A 21,505-nucleotide genomic window follows, 5' to 3' on the forward strand; every position below is an offset into this window, starting at 1 on the left:
GTCATTTGTTTCTAGTAGTCTTACCATTCGGAGGCATGCTTGGGGGTCAGCGTTTCAGGGCATGCCCTCCCCCTCAATTCTTTTTCCACAAAGAAGCGTCTTAGGATCCCTTCTTCTTGCTGTATCTCTGCATGGTACAAAAGCTTTGTGAGCTCTTGATATTTGCAGAGATTTACCTTCAAAACCTGAGCTTCTGTTACTCAATTACTACATTACCCAGAGACTTCTCTTGTCACATGGATGTAAACTGGGACTGAAGGACGTGTCTTCAGCTGTTCCTGGTATTTTCTTTGATGCTGCTCAGGTATGTAAGGCCTGAAAGCTTACTTGTAAAAATCAGATAACTGGTTATGCTTGGAAGTAGGAGCTAAATGTTTCTATAATTAACAGTTTAAAATAAGGCAGAGTTTTGATAGTACAGTATAGTCTTTATCTTATACAACTCTTCTGCTATTCAAGATTCACTAGACAGTGGTCCTGGTGAATAAGAACTGCCCACTGAGAAATAGCTGTAAATTCTCTCCAGAACTTCTATATATTGAGCAGCCTGTAACACTTTTTTTTTTCCTGTCCAAACATTTCTTTCTTTAATCTACAAGCAATCTCTAGCCAACTGATGAGTTGGGGCAAATAGGTAGTCTTGAAACTGGTTGTAGGTTTTCACCTTTTCAGCATCCTGCCATCACCACCAGCCTTTTAGTAGTGTCTCGTCATATGCCACGAACTACAGGAAACAGCTTTATAGAATGTTTTCTCGTGAGCAATTTATACTCCAAATATTAAAAACAGGTAGGCAAAGCCAGCCAAATGACAATGAAGGTTTTATTTTTTAAAGAAAAGAAAAATCACAAGTGTTTCCTAAGTTAAAAAGCTAATTTTTACCATTTATTTGAGGTTTCATAATTTCCCCCACCTCCTTGGTTATTCTTTTTCTCCCCTTGCCTTCCCCTATTATGTTGCTGATAAACAGGGAGTGAGCAAAGTGGAGGAAGGGAAGAAGCAAAAATTCTGAAAATAAGCCCGTGTTGACAAAGTTAAAGAAGTGATTTTGCACAAGAAATTCTTTCCAGAAAAAGGCAAGTATCCGATGTCTAATGCTCATCCAAAAGAGTTTCCTAAGTTTTAACACTTCAGTAGCTAGTACAGCAAGACAGTTGATGCCGCCCTTTAGGAACTACCATGGCAAAACTGAATTTTTCATCATTAATTGGGTTTCATAATAAGACTCCCACAGACAAACTGACCCTCATTAAATGGGGATTTCCAAATTACAGAGGGACACAAAGATTTCAGCTGGCCTCACTGGCACTTTGGGAGCTGTGGTGGCGCGGGCACTAAGGCAGTTGACAGCCCGGAGGCTGCAAGTTCAAGGCCATAGCAAAAGTGCTCACAGGGCGGCCCGGTCAGAGTCCAACGACTCTAAAAGGAATTGGTGCTTTGACCATAGTTGACATGACTATCCTTTGATATTCGGGTATTCAACTAGAGAAATCAAGAGAAGCCACAAGTGCTGAGCTACTATAACAATTCACTGAGAAAGGCTTCAAATGGAGTTCAGGTCATTTAACAGTTCAACTTACCCTGAAAGATTTACTACATGCAACCACACCTCAGGCACCGAGAACTTAAAGTGAGTTAATCCACCCACCAAGCTGAGGCCCTCCTCTTTCGGTCAGCTACAGGTTTCTACACACTCCTCCATAAAATGGATCTACCCATATCCTGCCTCTTGGACAAATCCTTATTCTTTCAAGTCTCCTCCAAAAGTTTTTGTCATTGTCTAATCATTGCAGAAATAAGCTGCTTCCTACTCAGTTTCTCATAGTCTCTAGCTTTCACACCAAGCACTATTTCCCCAGCATTTTGGCAATCACTTGAAGGCATTTCAGAAAAATATTATTTATCAGAACCAAAATCATTCCTTCCTTTAAGGTATGCTAACACCATCACTGATGTGAAAAACAGGCAACCCTTTTAAAGCACAAGCCCTGTCTCCCAGCTAGCATTGATGCAATCTATAAATTACATAATCTTTCAAGGGAACTACAAAGTCCTAGAAAAGGTTGGCACTTAAAATTGAGATAGTCTAGACCCAGATTGGTTCCTAAAAGGCCAGTGCCGTCTTGTAAAATCTGAGTCCAGCTGGCAGGATCAAGTCATTTGAATCCAATGATCTGATAATTAAACTCAGCCAAAGATACTGTCCTTAGGTTAAGATATAGTCTTTCAACAAGTACTAAATGCGTGACTGTTTGTATAAACAAGACACACTGGCATTTCTAAGTTGCTACAACTTCAGAGAGCAGCTCATTGCTGACCGGGAATTCACATGGTTACATAGGTGCCCCCCAGCCCCACCAACTACAAAGTGCTGGTAATTAGACATACCAAAGACAGATCTTAGCCAAAATCATGTAGTATGGCTCATTTTCAGCTGTCCGGGCAAACTGGTCCATGCTGATGCCTAGGCCAGCAAAATAGCTGTCCTGGCCCAAAAAGAACCCATCTGATCCAGGGTTAAAAGTAATCTGGAGAATGGGACCCAGGTTGGCAGTGACAGTGATGGTAATTTTCCAGAGAACAGTTTTCTTCTTGGTGCATTCCTGCAATATGAATTCCTTCCAGCTGAGGATGGCAGTAAAGAAAAAAACTCCACTGACATCAGTATTAATTCCCTAAAAATATATACGCTGAAGGGACAAAAGGAGCAAGGGAAGACGCTCAGTTCTACTCTCCTTCTGCTGCCATATGTGTTGGATGCCTGTGGGACACTGTTCCACCTATGGGATAGTGCAGGGTACAAAACTGCACCTCTCTGCTCCCCCTTTAATTTACAGAAAGCACACAAAAGCCAGTACATTATTCAGCTGCTGTGTCTGGCACATGAGGCCTCCTTGTTTGCGGTGGGGATTGTGCCCAGACCTAGCCTTAATATCATGCACCCAGGTGCAATTCTGGGGGTGCGGGTAGTGGGGTGGAGGACATTCAGAGGTGTAAGGAGGAGTTCAAGCTAAACTTTCCATCTCTTATACTTCATATATAAGAAACCAAATGTAATGTAAACCAGCCCCTAATGCTTTTGGAACGTGCAAGGGATCCCCAAATATCCCCAAATTAATCATAGAGCCACAACAAATAGAAAGCTCCCCGTCTGCACAGCAAGACAGTGGCATCCTCATAATTTAAGACAGTAATTAGAGACACGAGTTCCTCTTCCACCAATACGACAGTATTGGGCATTAGGGCTATGCGAAGCTTCAGTTGCCGATTCAATTTGGCAGAGATTTGGCCCCATTCAGTGGCCGAATCTCTGAATCGAATCAGGAGGCACTTTAATTGCTCCGAATCAAATCAGAACCCTCTGAATCAATTTGGAGATTTGGACATAGATGCAGCTTTAAATGTTTTTTCTATATACCTCAAGGTACCAGGCATCTCATCAACACTGCGATGCTGGGGCAGATGGAACATCCCACAAGAGCATGGGGGGCTCCCCAGCACTCTTGGCAGCAGACCCAGAAGTGGACCAGAAGCACTTCTGGTCCACTTCCAGGACCGCTGGGAAATGTGCTGGGCCACCCCTCCCCCCCACACCCTCTTGGCTCGGTGACTGGGGTTTCCCAGGTCTGGAAGGGCACCCAGGGTCCCCCTGTGGCCGATCGCTGAGCCAAGGGGGTGTGAGAGGAGTGTGTGCAGACCCAGAAGTGGACCGGAAATACTTCTGGTCCACTCCTGGATTCGCTGGTGAACATGCGGGGGGCCCCGCCACACTCCTGTGGGATGCTCTATCCACCCCAGTCTTGCAGCATCCTCAGGAGATGCTTTAGGGTGTGTGTAGACAAAATGGGGCAGTACTCCAGCTGCGGTCTCACCAATGCTGAGTAGAGCCAAGTACAATCACTTCTTTGCAATGGTTTTCCTGGAGATGCATCAATTGATGCATGCCAGCGTATTGTTGGCCTGCTGGCTACAGCATCGCACTGCCAGCTCAAGTTCATACTGTGGTCAATTATTACCCCCAGGTCTGTGATGGCAAGGATCTTCACTCCTGCTGCCTGATGAGAGGCAGCAGTTGCACAAGCACCCATGTCATGAGTTTTGCTTGTCAGCAGCTAGGGGTGCAGGGCCCCAGAACCCAGAAGCCCTGATCCAATCTCCTTAAGAGCTGGCAGGCTTCACAGCCACAACAGGACCTAGCAGGTCCGCAGTTTTCACCCCCCCCCCTCTGCCCCAAGACCAACACAGTCCCACAAGCACCAATGACATGAGTTTTGCCTATCAGCAGCTAGAGGTGCAGGACCCCAGAACCCAGAAGCCTTGCACCAATCTCCTTGAGGGCTAGCAGGCTTTGTGGCCTCAGCAGGGGCTAGCAGGCCTGCAGCTTTCACCCTGCTGCACCTTAACATGCACAATGTCACCCATGTCATGAGTTTAGCTTGTCTGCAGCTTGAGGTGCAATTTCCCCCCAAGTCCCTGCACCTATCTCCTTGAAACGTGGCAGGCTTTGTGCCCTCAGAAGGGGCTACCTTTCATGAAAGTTTCATCCAAATCAGGCCGGAAATGCAAAGTTATAGGATGTTTCATCCTTACCCATTTTAGCCTATGGGTGAAACGTCGAAACAGCTTCGAAATGGCGAAACTGTTTCGATGAAATGGAATGGAACAGCTGTTTTGAATTGAAAGAAAATTCAAAACGGAAGGCCGTTTCAACTTTCCCCATTATAGCCTATGGGCGAAACATTGAAACAGTGGCAAAACGGCAAACCTGTTTCGACGAAATAGAATGGAACAGCTGTTTTGAATCGAAACAAAATTTGAAGCAGAACGCTGTTCCGTCAAAACGTTGAAACAGAACGCTGCTGTTTCACACAGCCCTAGTACGCAGTAAGAATGCTATGCTCCAAACCTCAGATATGCAAGCCTTTAAACTCTGAAGCTCTTTCTTGTAAATACTTCTCTACTCAGAGTTAAATAAATTGCCACGACTTTACTCTATCTCCCTCACTAAAGGAGAAAACTATAATTTTTAAGGTTACAATGAGGTAGGAAACCTCCTTTCCCTGGAGGTTAGTTTGGAGTCTGCTGATAATAGGTTTGCTTCTGCAAACTTCCACACGCTTCTTGAAAAGTGCTGAGAGTCCTCAATTCCCATTAAAGTCAAGTACCTCGTGGAGGCTGGCCTGACCTGATTCATATTCAAATACCATATTGGGGTAGAGAGAGTTGAATTTTTCACCTCCCATGTGTTTTCATTTGTCAGATCATAGAAGTGTTGCCTGTGCCTTCTCTAGCTTGTAGTATTTGGTAAAATAGGGAAAGTATCCAATACCTGCCATGCTTAAGTTTTGCATTGTATGAAGTACCTGAGGCACCACAAAAAAAAGAACCAACAGCTATCCAAAATGTAATTGAATGCAATATTATCAGTATAGAAACATTCACACCATCATCTAGTAATAGGAAACATTATCCAGTAATAACCAGTTCAAATAAACAAGACGCAATATTGGAGAGTTATGTATTGGAGGTTACCTTTTATTTCATGGATAGTGGGTTACTTTCTCTTGCTGTCTTTGGGCTAAAAAAAATAGAAAGAAAACCCTCGTCTTTGCTTTGGAGTTCTGAAGGTTACCTACAAAGAAAAACAAACCACTTTTTTATTTCGTTTTTTCAATGTTAAGAGCTTAAATTCAGTCCTTCTTTTGGAGTTTAAGCCCGTTACAGAGGCTGCTAAACATGTTGGTTCTCATAGCCAGATAGATTTATAGAGCTGGACCTGCATTTTTCCAGCTTGTCCTGAAAGATCTCTTCATAAACTGCTACATAATTTTCTCTCCATCTAGGGCAATGGGAAAAGAGGTGGAAACCACATTTTTAGGACAGGAGGTATCTTTTATTATTACTCACATGTTGAATGTTGTGTGAAATATGGTTATAAGATTGCCTTCACCATTATGACACCACTGTGCTGCACTGATTCCCCTGCCACTTCCTGACTTCATAATTATCCCCTTCCCTTCTAGTCTGATTTCCAGTCCAGTTAGCAAATGCAAGCCTTTTCTCCTCATCTACAGGAAGGTTGCCACCTCTGACTGAAGCTATTCTGGGAGACTTTTTTTCCCCAACATGATGTAATGTCATTAATTGTACTGTTCAACCCATTCACAATATTAATCTCCCCGACTGCTTTCAGTAGTCACTGGGTGATTGATGGCTGGGAGTCTACCAGAATCAGCAATCTGGGAGGGTTGGCAACCCTACTACATATGCCAATAGCCTCCATCCTGTCCATCCAGAAAGACCTCCCCATGTATCCCATTTCCTCTGTGTTATACAAACAAAGGTGAACTTTTTGTACATTTTTTGTAGTCAGTATTCAGGGCATTCTTTCTGAAAAACATTGCCCCTTATTTCTATCTCCATTCTATTTCCTTATTTCTTTATCCAGAGCGACTCTGTAATCTTTCAAAGTAACTGAACTAACTCAAGACCTAATTGTCCTCTCATTTTCACCAGTGCAATTCCCCAAATTCAGAAGCTAGTTAGGTTTCTGTGTCATGAGGCCAAGTTGGGAGGGGAATCCTCAAGGGCATTGAAATCTGATGTTTTTGCCAGTTAGACTGCATTGAACTACTAATGTAGGGGAGAGATGGAAACCTGGGATTCAGATCTGAATCCAGACTTCAGTGCATCTGGCATTCTCACCTGAGTGGCTTTTTATGGGAATCTCTCTTTCACTGCTGGAGCAATCTTACAGCCTTTTAAAGGAACCGGTGCTATGGAAGACGATCCATCTTTCCCTCAATCCAGCCCAAGGAAGACGACCAGCTTTCTTTGGGGCAGACTGTTGGCTCACATACATCGGTCCTGCAAAGTTAAGGCAGAAGCACCAGAACAGATCACCCAAGAAAGCTGAGGAATCTCCAATACTGGAGGTTTGACAATTAGGTAAGCATTGTCTGGGTTAGCTTAGTATAGATAATCCTGTTGTGGAGAAGGAAGGTGGACTAGATGGCCTCTCTAGTGCCCTTCCAGTCTTGTTTTCTATTATTCTATATTTTCAGTATTATTTTCTATGGCGTTGGTTATTTTCCTCCTAATATTTTGTTTGCTTCTTAATCAACAGCTCAGGAAAAGTCATTACTGAACTGCCTACAGTGATACCCAGATATTTCTTTTTCCCCCTGAGAGATTATTATTAATTGAAATTGTATTGGTGCATTTGAATGCTTCAGTTTATTTTCCCATTTTCCTTTCTTGCGTTTGTCAATGAGGAATTTAAACCAGCTGTGGTGTATTCTGCTCGCCAAATTCCATTCACTGCTGAATTTTACAGCAGTGAATGGAATTACAACCTTCCTTTCTAGGCTTTGCCATCCTAAATGATTTTATTTCAGCTGCAAACTGTGTCCCATAGCTGCTTTCACTCGGTTCCTGCTGCACAACATGGGGAAAATAACCTTGGTTCACCCCAGCGCCAACCTCATGCCATAATTAAAATGAACCATTCGTTAAATAACTTAAAAATCTGGGTGAAAGCATTAGATAGCTAAACTACCATAGCTGTGTTGATTCCAAGTAATTGGCAGAAGAAGAAAATTGATCCCAAAGTATACAGTTAAGATACAAGCAGACCGAGAGGGTAGAAAGGGAATCAATTTTAATTACCAGACAGCAAATTCTGATAGGGAACCAAATATATTACAGCAATAGGTTTCCAAAATACAATTCATTTTCACGGTGTCATCCACCTAAAATGTAATTAACATAAAAGGTCTGAAATATGTCTTTGAATGAGGACAATTTCCTGTAGCAGCCTTTGAAACAAAGATGTATTTCTGCTTTAATCCTGGATAGAAGAACTTGTTTTAATTTCCATAGAAATGAGATTCTCATCCAGGAGGCAGAGCTGCCTCTAAGTATATTGTAATCCAGACCTTGGAGAGAGAGAGTGGGGAGACTCAGGTTTGAAGAAAATTTAAACAGACTATGAAGAAAATAAATTATTCCCATTATCTGTAAATAAATAGTTTGAGATGGATCTTTCTTTCTTCCTTCACTCCCTTTTTTCTGCTGCTGTGTCTTAGTGTGCTTACCTATGAAGATAGCAGCAGCTGCCGTTTAGAAACAACCGTCTCTGCCTATTTGAGTTCAACCATCTTTCAACATCCATCAGTACCATCTTCAGGAACAAGGATCTTTCAGCCTTCTGCAATTCCACAGCAGACTGCTCCCAATGTTTCAGTCAAACCCTTCTCAAGGGAGCAGTTTGATTTCTCATTTAACATGTGCCATGAACCACTCTCTCAGATTTGGATTATAATACAGTACGTCGCTGATGCCTAGCTAGAATTTCATTTCTATGGAGATTGGATTGGACTGTACATGCAGGAATAAAATACACAAACGACTGCGTTCGTGCTTTCAAGGACTTCAGGACATTTGTATCTTCTTGCTGTCAGCTGATAATTCAGAAGCTCATGTTTATTGCATTTTCTGTAACACTTTCGAAACAAACTCTTTGCTTCACTGTCTTCATTAACTCTATAGTAATTAAAAACTGAACTTTATTCTAGTTCGCCTTGAGGATACTTTTGGTTTATTTATTTATTTATTTAACTTGTATCACTAGGTGTGAGTTGTGCTTTATTTGCATTTTGTACAAACCCGGGCAAACATCCAGCTTTGAATCAGGACCCAAGGTGCTGGGAGGCATCACAATCAAAAGGCCGCATTCCAAAACCAAGATAGCTTTTTAAATTTATATTTCATTTCTTTCCTCCTGCAAGACTTTCTCCATGAAGCAGAAATAATTCAGGGTACAAAGATCACCTCCTTTCTACTAAGCGAGGGAAATAAAAAAAAACAATGGGAAAGAGCATAACTAAAAATAGCAGGTCTCTTTTTAAAGCTTGATGAACTGCTGTTAACTAAGTCCAAAACTTTAAACGGGAAAGATGCATTTTTCCAGACATTCCAACCACCAAATTACAATGCCAATGGATAATCGTTCTAATTTAGGATATCAAAAGCTTGAAACTGCAGAGATCCAATCCAGCAAAGTACTTGTGTGGACCCATTACTGTGTCTGAGATTGCTGATGTTTCGAGTAAAAACACACGTGAAGACTACAGTGCTCAGCACTTTGCAAGATTGAGTGATGCCTTTAGCAACTGAGTGATGCTAAATTTAAGACTATGAAATATATTGGTATAAATTTGGTCCTGGGTATGATGGCAAACTGCATCCAAGGGCCTGGTTGGCAATGTGGTGGGACTACTCATGGTGGGGTACCTCCTATAAAATACTAGGTCTGTGAGAAATTGGGCCAGATATTTTGTTTCAAAGCTGTTTTGATGCAGGACCTAAATGACACGGGTTTTTGTAAGCAGAGTAGTTTAGATCAGTAATGAACAGAACACACACTTTACCCTTTGCGGGGGGGCGGGGTTGCAAATCTTAGATCAGGTTCCACCATTTTTAAACAAGTCTGTGTGCGCCGAACTTCTGTTCTGTTACAGGTATAGACTGATCTCTGGTCACTTATACTGGTACAAGTATAATGTCTGTACCTGGCCATAGGGACCAAATCCTATTCCACCCTGAGGAGTCTTAGGGTGCAGACTGAAGTACAGATCCCTGCTGCAACTGAGAGCATTTTGCAGAAAGCAATCTGAGTTGCAAAGATCCCTGGGTCTGGGCCTACCAATCACTTCACTGTTGGTTCCAGGGGGGAGGGGAATCTAGCTGCTGGTTGCAAGCCTGCAGCTGATTTCCCCTAGCAACAGCCCCTCCTCCCTCCCAGCCTGTCCCTGTTTTCAGAGTGGGAGGGGGGAAAGGGAGCAGAGGGTGCTCATTTTAGGGGTTTCTCAGCCAGCGTTGGAGGGTGGGGTGGGTTAATTGGAGCCCCTTTATCTCATGGGGAGCTCCAGTACACCCATCCCACACTCCAGCAGGGACTGAAAACCCCCCAGACTGAACTCCCCCCACTCCCTTTCTGCCCTCCCAGTCTGAAAATAGGGACAGGCTGGGAGGCAGCGCAGACACAAGTTACAGAGGATGCTCTGTTTTGAAATGTCTTCATCTGAACCCTCATGCAATGAGGGTTCAGATTTTCTCCCATTGACCATTTTGAAGTGGTCTGCAGCTGTGTACTTGTGTTTAGTCATGCCTATAGACCACTTTCTGTGGCCAGATCAAGCTAAAATTGTCACCTCTGTCTGCACCTTTAAATGCTACTTACATATCCAAGTGTAGCCAGTCAAAGGAATTTCTGGCTTTCTGTATTGGGAATGCTACTGTGATTTGGCATGTCCTTGGTAGCATGCTAGCCTTTGTGAGTGCCAACTTGTGTCACTGGCTAAAATAGTTTTTGGTGACTGGGGAACACTCAGATAGCTTATATGGCTTCGTCTTTTCTCCCTCACTATACGAGTCAAACCTACACATCATATCCTGCACAAAGCAGTGCTTAGCTGTACCGAACCTCAGGAGAGGAAGCAGGGATACTTATGGCAAGGAATACTGGAAAGAGTTGTTTAATGGCATTAAATCTATTATATATACCCAGAAGAGCATTAAATGTATTGTAGATCCCATTTGTTCTGTGTGAATGCAAGTATGTATACTCTGAAAAAGAGTGATTGTAAACTAAAACCCTCTAATGCTGCTACATAATTGACCTGTTGAGTTGGCATGAGAAATTAGCTTTGTGCAACTGAGTTTAATTTATTTATTGTAGGAGATGGTTTTAATTTCTTATCATGTCTAATGCTAGCTGAGAGTAACAAGGAGTTCAGAGGAATAAATTTTATCTTTGATGCACCATAGGAAGAAATGTTATCTTTCTTATTGTGTGTTTGAACCTTTTGATCAGTGAGGAAGTCGGCACCCAATAAAACTTCAGCACTTAAAAAAAGAAGATGAATTAATATTTCATCGTTCTGAGGCACCCCACTGCTTACTCAGACAATCACATTTGGTTTAATAGGAGGTGACTTTATTGCTACATAACAGTATGGTACAAAGTATTAAAAAAATAATTGAAAATCCATTATATGCAATAGCCTGTCTAAAATCAGGTATGATGCTTATCCTGTCAGACAGCACTTAACAGACCATTCATCTGAAAATGAGTGGCCAAGTTCTACAAAAAAAAAAATCTAACAAGACAACAGTACATTCAACACAAATGTATCTCATTCTGAACAGCTAGCCAGAGCAGTAAAACCCAAAAGAATATCACATAACTTTTCTTTTAATCCATCCGTTCCATATAAAACCCACTCTGCAGCTCAGGTCATGACATTGTTTTGGGTCAGCCTAGAAGTGCACTGGCAATGTAATCAGTTCACATGCCAAAGAAATCTGGCTGAGTTCGTCTGGCTCAGTCATTCTGGAGGGTAACAAATCCCCACCTTCACCAAACTTGTAGTCGAAGAACTGCTGGAACCTCTGACAGTTGTGGAGCAAAGATTTGTAATCACAACAGTAGGAGAATGTCAAGAAGGAGAAAATGGGGAGGAGAAATCTTAGAGATTTATGAAAAGAAGTAAAAACAAAAAAATCCTTCTTAACCATGCAATATCATCATCTACCAATTCCAGCAGACCTGAAACTATCACAGGAAAGACAAAATCCTAGTGATCAGCATAAGTTTCTTGCTACAGAGCAGTGAGGACCCTGCTGAAGTGTTAAGCTTGCTAACAAATATTGTCTTGAGAAGCAGTCACCTGTAGGTCTGAAGGTTTTGAAGTTGCTGCACAGGCCGTGGCAACTTCAGCCACTGTAATGAGCAGAGGTGTGACACGCTCAGTGCCACAGGGGCAGCCGTGACACCCCATGGTGGCTTTGCTGCTCCTGTCTGGCTCAAACTCTAATGTCACTCTCCCTAGATTGCTCACCCACCAAGCCTTGTTCTTAATATTATAGGGTGATTCAGGGAGGCTGCTGATAGGCCTTAGAGTGAGTCCTAATCCCAATGGGTCTTGCTTGGCCTCAACCCATCCATCAGGCCTGATAAGTCCCTTTTGGCCTGAGTAGGGCATCCGTAGCCTTAAGGGCAAATTGTGGAGCTCCATTTCCTCCCCTACACCACACCCCAAGCCTCACAGATGTTACTATAATTTCATTTCCTTCTTTTAGGACTTCAGCCTCCTCAGTCTCCACCCTTAGGCCTCCAAATAGCCTCACTTGCTTGCAATTTATGCTTTAGTTTACCCCACAATAACTTGTGTAGCTATACCCTAACAGATGCAGAAAACTAGTGCAGAACCAGAACAGCTCTCCAATCTCTTGAATCCCACTACAGTGTCTTATGTACAAGACTACGTTCTGTTGCATTGGCAATATTCTTCTGCACATAATTCCCACCTCTTTTTTTTAAAGAAAAAGAAAATGCTCTCAAGTGTATTTCCTCCCCCCTAACTCTTAAAAATGACTGTTTCAGAAATCTTTGCCCCAGGCCAAGCCCTCTTACACACACATTCTGAAAGGTCAATTTAAACTGTAGCAAGTAGTACAAACCTTTCCAGCCTTTCCACCCAGAACAAAAAACAAACATTAATAGCAAATGTGCACTCAGATCAACTTTCTTCTTTCATTGATCAATCACACCTTGTATCAAAGAGCTTATTGAAAACCAATCCAAACCTAATGAGCTAATGATTACTAGAACACATAGCACTCTTGTGGGAAAACATAAAGAAAAGCCACTGCATTTAGTGAGTTGAATGCAAGCACATTGTGACTTAGTCACTTAGTAAGGTCCCTGCTCAGTATGACTAATATGAATGAAATATTAGACTAGCAGGTGCTGCTTTGCTCTGTTAAATCTTTAGCAAATTCAATTTAGTAGTGAAAATAAACAAAGAACACATTTGGTCCCCCTGACAAACACTTGCATGTTTTTCTTGCTAAATCAAGGGTTTACATATCTATTGAGGAAAAGATGCTTAAATATGGACATAAGAGGGTTGATGATTATGCAGATCATTTAGAGGCAAATGTAGTGGAACAAATCCCTCCATGTATAATGACATAGAGCAAGGATCTCTGCTGTGGATTCTTTTGCCACTTATCTAAGGTCACGTTTTACATAAGGGTGACAATATTTCTTCAGTACATTAACCATATTAATGTTTTCAGTTAAGATTGTGTATGTGCCTTTTTCCAATAATTTGTTTTTTAACTAAAATCCTAGGGACAATGCCCAAGGGGACAAGTCAGCATAGCTCCAGGAATCAAAGAAGCTACCTTGTTTTACATTAAGTGACAAACTTCCCCTCTCTTTATTATGAACATAAGGAAACTCCTGCTATATTGTTATGGGTTCCCCACTGTCCTTCTATACGTTCCACCTACAACTGCTACTAGATGGTGACCTTCACTTCCTGTTTTAGAGCCTAAACCTGTAAGCTCTTAACTATACCAATACTTTTACTCACGTGATTAATCAAGGTCCCAGCATTGCCTCCAATTAAATGATATTATTGTTTATGTAGTTGATTACCTGCAATTCTGTAGGCTTTGAATTCCACTGGTCCTGAAGGAAGCTTCTTCTGAAGAATAAATGCATGAAACAAGAACTAATTGTTCATCAAGGACAGTCAACCCACTGCTCAGGAGATCTCCCTTAGGAGTGGTGACACATCATGGCTTCAGGAATATCATGGTTCCTGTCCTTCTAAGAATAACATGTGAATATTGGAAGGCCCAAACCAGGAACTGTTATGAGTAGCTGCTATCCTACTTTGCTGTACCCAGTCTTCTGTCCCCAAATCAACTACAGTATAACCTCATAAATCCGGCATGCTCGGGACTGAGCACTGGCTGGAAATTTGAAAATGTTGGATTTTTTTAACCGGTGTGCTGGCTGGTAATGGAGCAGAGGGCGGGGGGAGAGTGGCAGCCGGTCCCAGAGCAGTGGTCACATGCAGAGTGGTAGCACAGGGTGGTGAATGGCAGCAGCAGGTGCCGCGTACAAGCTTCCCCCTCTATATCCAGTAGTGCAGGGGAGAGTGGCGGCAGGTCCTGGAGTGGTAGGGGAAATTGCTGGATTTTTGATAATTCTGAATTTTTGGTATCCTGATTTATGAGGTTATACTATATCAATATGTCTCTGGAAACAAGCATGTAAACTAGTTCCAATCCCTCATAAATTTCAGGAAGGGCAGATTCACATCCAGATCTGAACTCCAAGACATGGGCCTAAGCTAATGACAGCTTGAGTCTTCTGATCTGCAAATTGGCTAGGGGACCGCACCAGAGAGTGGTGGTGGATGGGTCATATTCGACCTGGAGGGAGGTGGTTAGTGAAGTCCCCCAGGGCTCGGTCCTTGGGCCCGTACTGTTCAATTTCTTTATCAGCAACTTGGACGAGGGGGTGAAAAGCACCCTGTTCAAATTTGCTGATGACACCAAGATCTGGGGTGAGGTGAGCACACTAGAAGGGAGAGACAAGATGCAATTGGACCTGGATAGGTTACAGGGGTGGGCAAACGTGAGTAAGATGGGATTAAATACTGACAAGTGCAGGGTGCTGCACTTGGGCAGGAAGAACCAGCAACATACCTACAGGCTGGGGAACTCTCTTCTTGAAAGCACAGTGGCAGGAAGAGATCATGGAGTCATTATCGATTCCAAAATGAATATGGGCCACCAATGTGAGGACACGGTCAGCAAGGCTAACGGCACCTTGTCATATATCCACAGAAGTATCTCAAGCAGGTCCAAGGAGGTGATCCTCCCCCCCTCTATGCGACACTGGTCAGGCCGCAGTTGGAGTACTGCATCCAGGTCTGAGCGCCACATGTCAGGAGGGTTGAGGCCAGCATTGAGAGGGTCCAGAGGAGGGCCACTCGCATGTTCGGGGGCAGCAGGGCAGACCCTATGAGGAGAGGCTGAGGGACCTGAACCTGTTCAGCCTTCACAAGAGAAGGCTGGGAGGGGATCTAGTGGCCATCTATAAACTTACCAGGGGGGACCAAAGGGGATTGGGTGAGACCCTGTTCCCCCAAGCACCTCCTGGAGTAACAAGGAAAAACAGCCACAAGTTGACAGAGTAGGTTCAGGCTAGACATCAGGAGGTGCTACTTCACTGTCAGGGCGGCCAGGATCTGGAACCAACTTCCAAGGCAAGTGCGCTAGCTCCTACTTTAGAGGTCTTTAAAAGGAGCCTTGATAACTACCTAGCCGGGGTCATATGAGCCCTGTATTCATTCCTGCCCAGGGCAGGGGGTCAGACTAGATGATCTCCTTAGGTTCCCTCCGATCCTACTTCTATGAATTCCCATGTCAATGAAACTCTCATTTTGCCAGGTACTTATCTGACAGTCTTAACTATCCATCTATCACATATTTTCTATGTATGGCTCTTTATATCCATATATATTCTTGTAACCAGTAGAGCAACAGAATAAGCATTCTAAAAAAAATCCTGATAAAGTAACATAAAAAAATACTCAATATCCAAATACACTAATTTAGTATATGCCAAGCAAATACGGAGTTTGCTATGTCTCAAACATTGAGTACATTTTGCTATGTAAGAATTTTTACTTTGAAATACAAGGCCATAGTCAAAGGAGATGCATCCATTTCCAACAGCTAAGAATTTGACCCATATCAACATTCATGTGAGGCAGGCCAACTTCTGAAGAGAATGCTATCAATGCATTTTAATCATTGTTTTTATAAGTAGCATGGCTACGTTCAAAATTAACAAAACATCTGCTTTACAATTTGAAAAAGCCCTGATTCATACTTGTTCAGTTCAACTGAATTTCTTACCTCTTTGTCTATAGCTTTGTAGAATGGTTCTCCAGAGATTTTAGCTGTAATTAATACTTCTCTTCTTGCCCTGACCCAGTTTTCCACTGAAAATCAGCCTTGCCTGAGCTTACCTCAGAGATTCAAGCCTAAAAGCTCTCCAAAGCTCTACTAAAACCTTGTACATTTCTCAGCAGTGAGAATTAAGGTTTTTCCTCACTCCAGAAAGCCAGAGCTGTAGTTTTTCGCATGTAATGATTTAATCATTTCCATTGTACTGAAATATATTTAAGCTGTTTCAAGGTTTTCCACCAGTTCTCTCAGGATCTATATACAGACATGCTTTATTTATTATAGACATCTACCTCTCACATGCAAGACTGTGTGGCTGCCTATCATATAGTTAAAGAAGTACTTCTACTAAAAATCAATGGATTTGTTTGCATAAGCATTAACAATTTGAGAAGGAGTTCCAAATCTGGCTCTAAGAAGGTACAAGCTATGGAATATATCCTTTTGTCAATCACACCAGAATAATTTCATTGATCTAAGTAGAGTCACTGTACCACTAATGACAAAGGCATTTGTCTATATGTATTTGTTCCTCTGGATTAGGGTTTTATCTCTACAGTACAGTGTGTTACATTATTAAGCCAAGGCACTTCCTCCACCATATTTATAAAGCATTCATATTTTATGCAATGAAAGAGTTCAATAGCCTATCAAATGATTTAAGACTAGAAAAAAAAAAAAAAAAAAGGAATGCCAGAGGGAACTCATCAAGCTATAGCAAAAGAATGGCAGATGAGATTAATTATTGACAGGTATGACATAACACACACTAGAAGAAATATTTAAAACAACTTGTACACATCACTGCCTTCTACACAGAACGCACTCGGGAAGAAGAACAGGGATCACGTTTTCCGAAGCATGTAAGCGACTTAGGATAAGACCACTATTCTAAATGGGCTTAAATGCTTAGGAGTATGTTGCAACATCCAGAGACTCTTCTCCCAGTCCCACTGGTACAGGTTTGCCAGTGAATAAGAACCAAATAGGAACCAAATAGACTTTAGTCGCAGTTGGTTGGCTGGTTAGTCCACAGCAGTGGGATTGGGAGAAGTGCAACAGAACATTCATGTGGTCCATGCCTTTACAAGTTACTATAAATGATGGGGGAGCTTTATAGCACATCAGCTGCTTTGCAGATACTTTGAATCCTTGGTAAAAGGAAGCTAGACGCTTACCCCCTGCAGGTAAGGAAAACAGATACTTAGGCAGTTACTGCAGAGTAAGTGACCTGCTGTAAGGGCCTACCCTCCTTCACCTTGCAGTTACTTATTCATTTGCCTATATCCTAAGTCTCATTTAAGATCAATTGCACTTGGGTTCCCAAGCACCTACATTAATTTTGATTACACTCCTAAGGGAAATTATTCAGGAATGTGTGTTCAGAAGTCACCGTATATTTCACTTCATTTCACTTTGAAAATGAACTATACTAAACTGGAAGAATGTTCTTATTCAAGAGTAAGAGTATCCCCATACCAAGTTATTCAGGAATAACTACTGCACTTTAAATTCACACTCCACCTTAATCTGAAGCAATTTTCAAGTATACAGAAGATTCACTTGCACATTTTTAAAAATCTGCATATCATCGCAGACAGGTCAATGGAAACTTCAATTATTTCCTAACTGCTCCTGACAAGGATTCCTGTGCCTTTCTCTGAATTATCTGTACTAAGCATTGTCAAAGGCAGGACACTCCTTGTGTGTCAATTTGTGCATATCTTCCTTCTATTGGACAGTAGGAACTCAGACTGCTCAGAATCCAAACAGGTACAGAGTCTGTCCAAATTCTGTGCAGCTGTTTTGGAAGGATCACATCCAGGTGAATGAGCTATTTATTCTTCAAGCAAGCCAAGTTCTAAACCATTTTCTCTTCGTCTTGACACCATTAGTAAGGCAGTTTAGACATGGAAATGAACTGAGACCCCCAATACATTTCAAGGTACAACCACAATAGCATAACTTCTCTGTAAGTAACTATTTTAGATACAAACAATTTCTATTAGATTGCACAGTCATGTTAATTTAGTAGAAAACACATGGCAATTGGAAATCCATTTCTGCACATATGATTACTTAAATTTATAATGAAAATGATGCCCTGGTTGTTTACTTTCCAGTAGGGCTGTCTCTGATTCAATTTGACGGAAATTCAGCTTGATTCAGGGGCCAAATCTTTGAATCCAAATCAAATCAGAGGACCCTTTAATCTCTCTGAATTGAATCGGAACCCTTCGAATTGATTCAGCGAGATTCGGAAAGATTCAGCAATTCGGACATAGACACAGCTTTAAATGTTTTTTCTACATCCCTCTAGGTAGCAGGTGCTCGTGAATGCTGTGATGCATGGAACATCCCACAGAAGCATGGGGGGCTCCCCAGCATGCTCAGCACTTCCAGTCGACTTCCAGGTCCATCGGGGAGCACACAGGGGGCCCCCTTTTGTGCCTCCCTGGCTTGGTGACTGGTGCTTCCTGGGTCTGAGGGGGCACCCAGGGTCCCCCTGTGGCTGATTACCAAGCTGGGGGGATGCAGGAGGGGCCCATATTGTGCTTCCCGACAGACCCGGAAGTGGACTGAAAGTACTTGGGTTCACTGCTGAGCATGTGGAGCCCCCTCCCCCTCCCCCCCACTCATGTGGGACACTCCATGCTCCCCAGCATTGCAGTGATCATGAGCTGCACTGGTACCTCGAGGTAAATAGAAAAAAAGTTTTAAAGCTATGTCTATGTCCGAATCGGCATTGAATCTTCAGATTTGGATTTGGCCTAATCGAGTCAGGGATAGTGGTCTGAATCTGAATTGAATAGGGCCCACTTCACACACCCCTACTTTCCAGTGGATACCATGATGCTCTGCTCCTACACATTGGGGTAAAGTGACTACAAAATGCTGATAAATATAAACCATCCACTCACACCAACAGGATCAATTTACACTCATTTTGCCCAGGTGTACATGGCTATACAAGGAGAATCAGACCCAATATATTCATTTCCTAGTTTTAACCAGTTTAGAACCTGCCCCAGATGCAGGCTCTTTTGGACAAATAGCATGTAAAAACTTTCAGATCCTCTCCTGTCAAACACTGGCACAATACAAAGATGGATCCAAATCATGAAGACAATGTGAAGAGATCTATACCTTTTCGTTAACTCTTTCACAGAATTCTTACCTCTCTGGAAAAAGATGTCAACATAAAAGCTGTTCTAACCCCTGACATTTTGGTTTGGAGCAGCTGGATGCAACTCTTTTTTTTTTTTTTTTTTTTTTCAGTCCAGTGGCTTCTGAGTTACCAGATAATTTTGGAGGAAGCAAGAAAAAACTTATTCCACATTTCTGAAGGCTGGAAATCTTTTGTGGAAGACATAAATATTAGGGGGCTTAATTCAGGCCTGTTTTGCTGGGTGCTATGTGAACACATATAAACCAACTCTGGAGATCCTTCCCATAAACCTTGCAGTCTAAGTACATGATGGTAGATGTCAGGTATCTTCAGTGGAGATGGGGAAGTTAAAAATGACAATGAAGACATTATTCACAACTGCTGAGCCATCACTAGGGCTTTGTCAGCTTTTCAAATGCAGGGGACTCAAAAGCTGGATGTGAACAACAGCTATATAGTAAAAAGGTAAGAAGTCCCATTGGGGCCTAATGGGGCAGCAGAGGCAGGGATCCATTTTTTCTTTAACATCAGTCCAAGAAGTTGATATTGTCAAAACCACACACCGTTTGCCTTTACCCCCGGGTAGCTCCCAATACCTATTGGGCAGGAGGCTGGGTAGACCTCAGGACAATGCTGGAAGTGGAAACAATGAACCCACTGCTCTCACTTCAGATCAAACCCTGGTTTTTTGAACAACTGAGCTATGTGACTCTCTGACAGCAATGTAGTGACTTTAAAATATGTTCCTCCTTAGTTCATGAACCTACATCACCCAATTTTCCAAGAGGAAGAAGGGGATAGCTGAGACTGTTTCTTCCTTTTGTGTTACGCTTTGACAATATATTTCCATAATAAAAATATTTGTAGGATAAAGGTTCCAATATCTTGAAGTGTATGCATATGCTTCACAGAATAATATTCTAAATTGTCTAGAATGGTTGGTGTTGGCACTGGATTTATGACCCAGATACCTTATTCCGGGTGGACTCAAACCCTCAGACCGACCACGACCCTTCCATTCAATAACCCATTTGGTATTTTATTGATACACAGTGATAGCAAGTAAGAGTAATGCAAACAATTCTCTACCTACTAGTCCTAGAGCTGTCATCAGAGTCAAGGTATGTCTGGCCAGTACAGAAGCTTCACTCTGAGGTTTACTCTTGAATGTCAGGTGTCAGCAGCCTGGAGGTTGGAGGTCAAGCACCCGCCCTCCCCTAAGTGGGGACAGCGAGACAGGCTGGTGGTGTGCCCTGTGTCCATGGTGGCCTTGGGTTCCCCTCCTGGGGATACTTTGCTTCTCTAAAATCCCTCTCTTTGTATCCTTTGTATCCTTGTATCTTTTTCTCCTCCTGTGATGACTTTTCACCTTAGGCACCACTGATTGGTCTCTCTTCACAAACCCATCATATGCACACACCCTAATTTGGGTTTTCCCAGTCTTCTCCTAATTTTGTCTGTTCCCCCAAAACTGTAAAGCCCAAGGGCCCTGAAGTTGGGCACTGTGACCTGGTGTGACCTTATCTTATGTTATGGAACAATTTGGTACATGACTTCATTTTCCTAACCTGAGAGTGTCTGCTCACTGCTTGCCCATAGTAGACACAGTGGGCCTTGGAGGAAACCCTCATCACAATCAGGTTTTTTATAAATCAATTAACCCTTGCTGTTGCCCTGGACCATTATTCTAATGCATATCTACTTTACCGATAAGCCAATTCCCCAAAACAAACCTCTAAATACCCATTTTCTAGCCACCAGTTGGCAGTACCTCTATTATCATCCACAAATTTTCTGAATAACTGTAGTCTCAAACAAACCTTTAAGTAAAATAACTGATGCATTAAATACCACTTAAAATCAGGAAACATTACAGGCTTATTTAAAAAAAATAAAAACTTAAAAAACTGTAGTGATTTGGAGTAGAGAGAAGCAATGAAAGAGTCATATTACTTGAAACAGTTAATCATGAACTGGCTGCAGCTGGAATACTGCGTCCAGTTTTGGGCATCGCACTTCAGGAGGAATGTGAAGGCCTGGAGAGGGTTCAGAGGCAGACCACTCATCTGGTTAAAGGCCTACAGAAAAAACCCTATGTGGACTGATTGGGAGACCTGAACCTCTTCAGCCTCCATAAGAGGAGGCTGAGAGGTGATCTTGTGGCTGCCTACAAACTCATCAGTGGGGGCAGCAAGAGATAGGGGATACAGTGTTTACCAGGGCACTTGTCAGGGTAACTAGAAATAATGGCCACAAACTGGAAGAGAGTAAATTCAGATTAGACATCAGGAAAAAATTCTTTACAGTGAGGGTTGCCAAAATATGGAATAAGCTTCCAATGGAGGTGATGCTATTCCCTTCCTTGGAGGTATTTAAAAGAAGATTGGACAGACACCTGGGCTGGGGTCATCTGACCCCAGCACTCATTCCTGCCCAGGGCAGGGGGTCAGACTCAATGATCTAATAGGTCCCTTTCATCTAATAGGTCACCTAACA

This window comes from Alligator mississippiensis, chromosome 8 (genome assembly GCF_030867095.1).
Source record: "Alligator mississippiensis isolate rAllMis1 chromosome 8, rAllMis1, whole genome shotgun sequence".
Classification (NCBI taxonomy): Eukaryota; Metazoa; Chordata; order Crocodylia; family Alligatoridae; genus Alligator; species Alligator mississippiensis.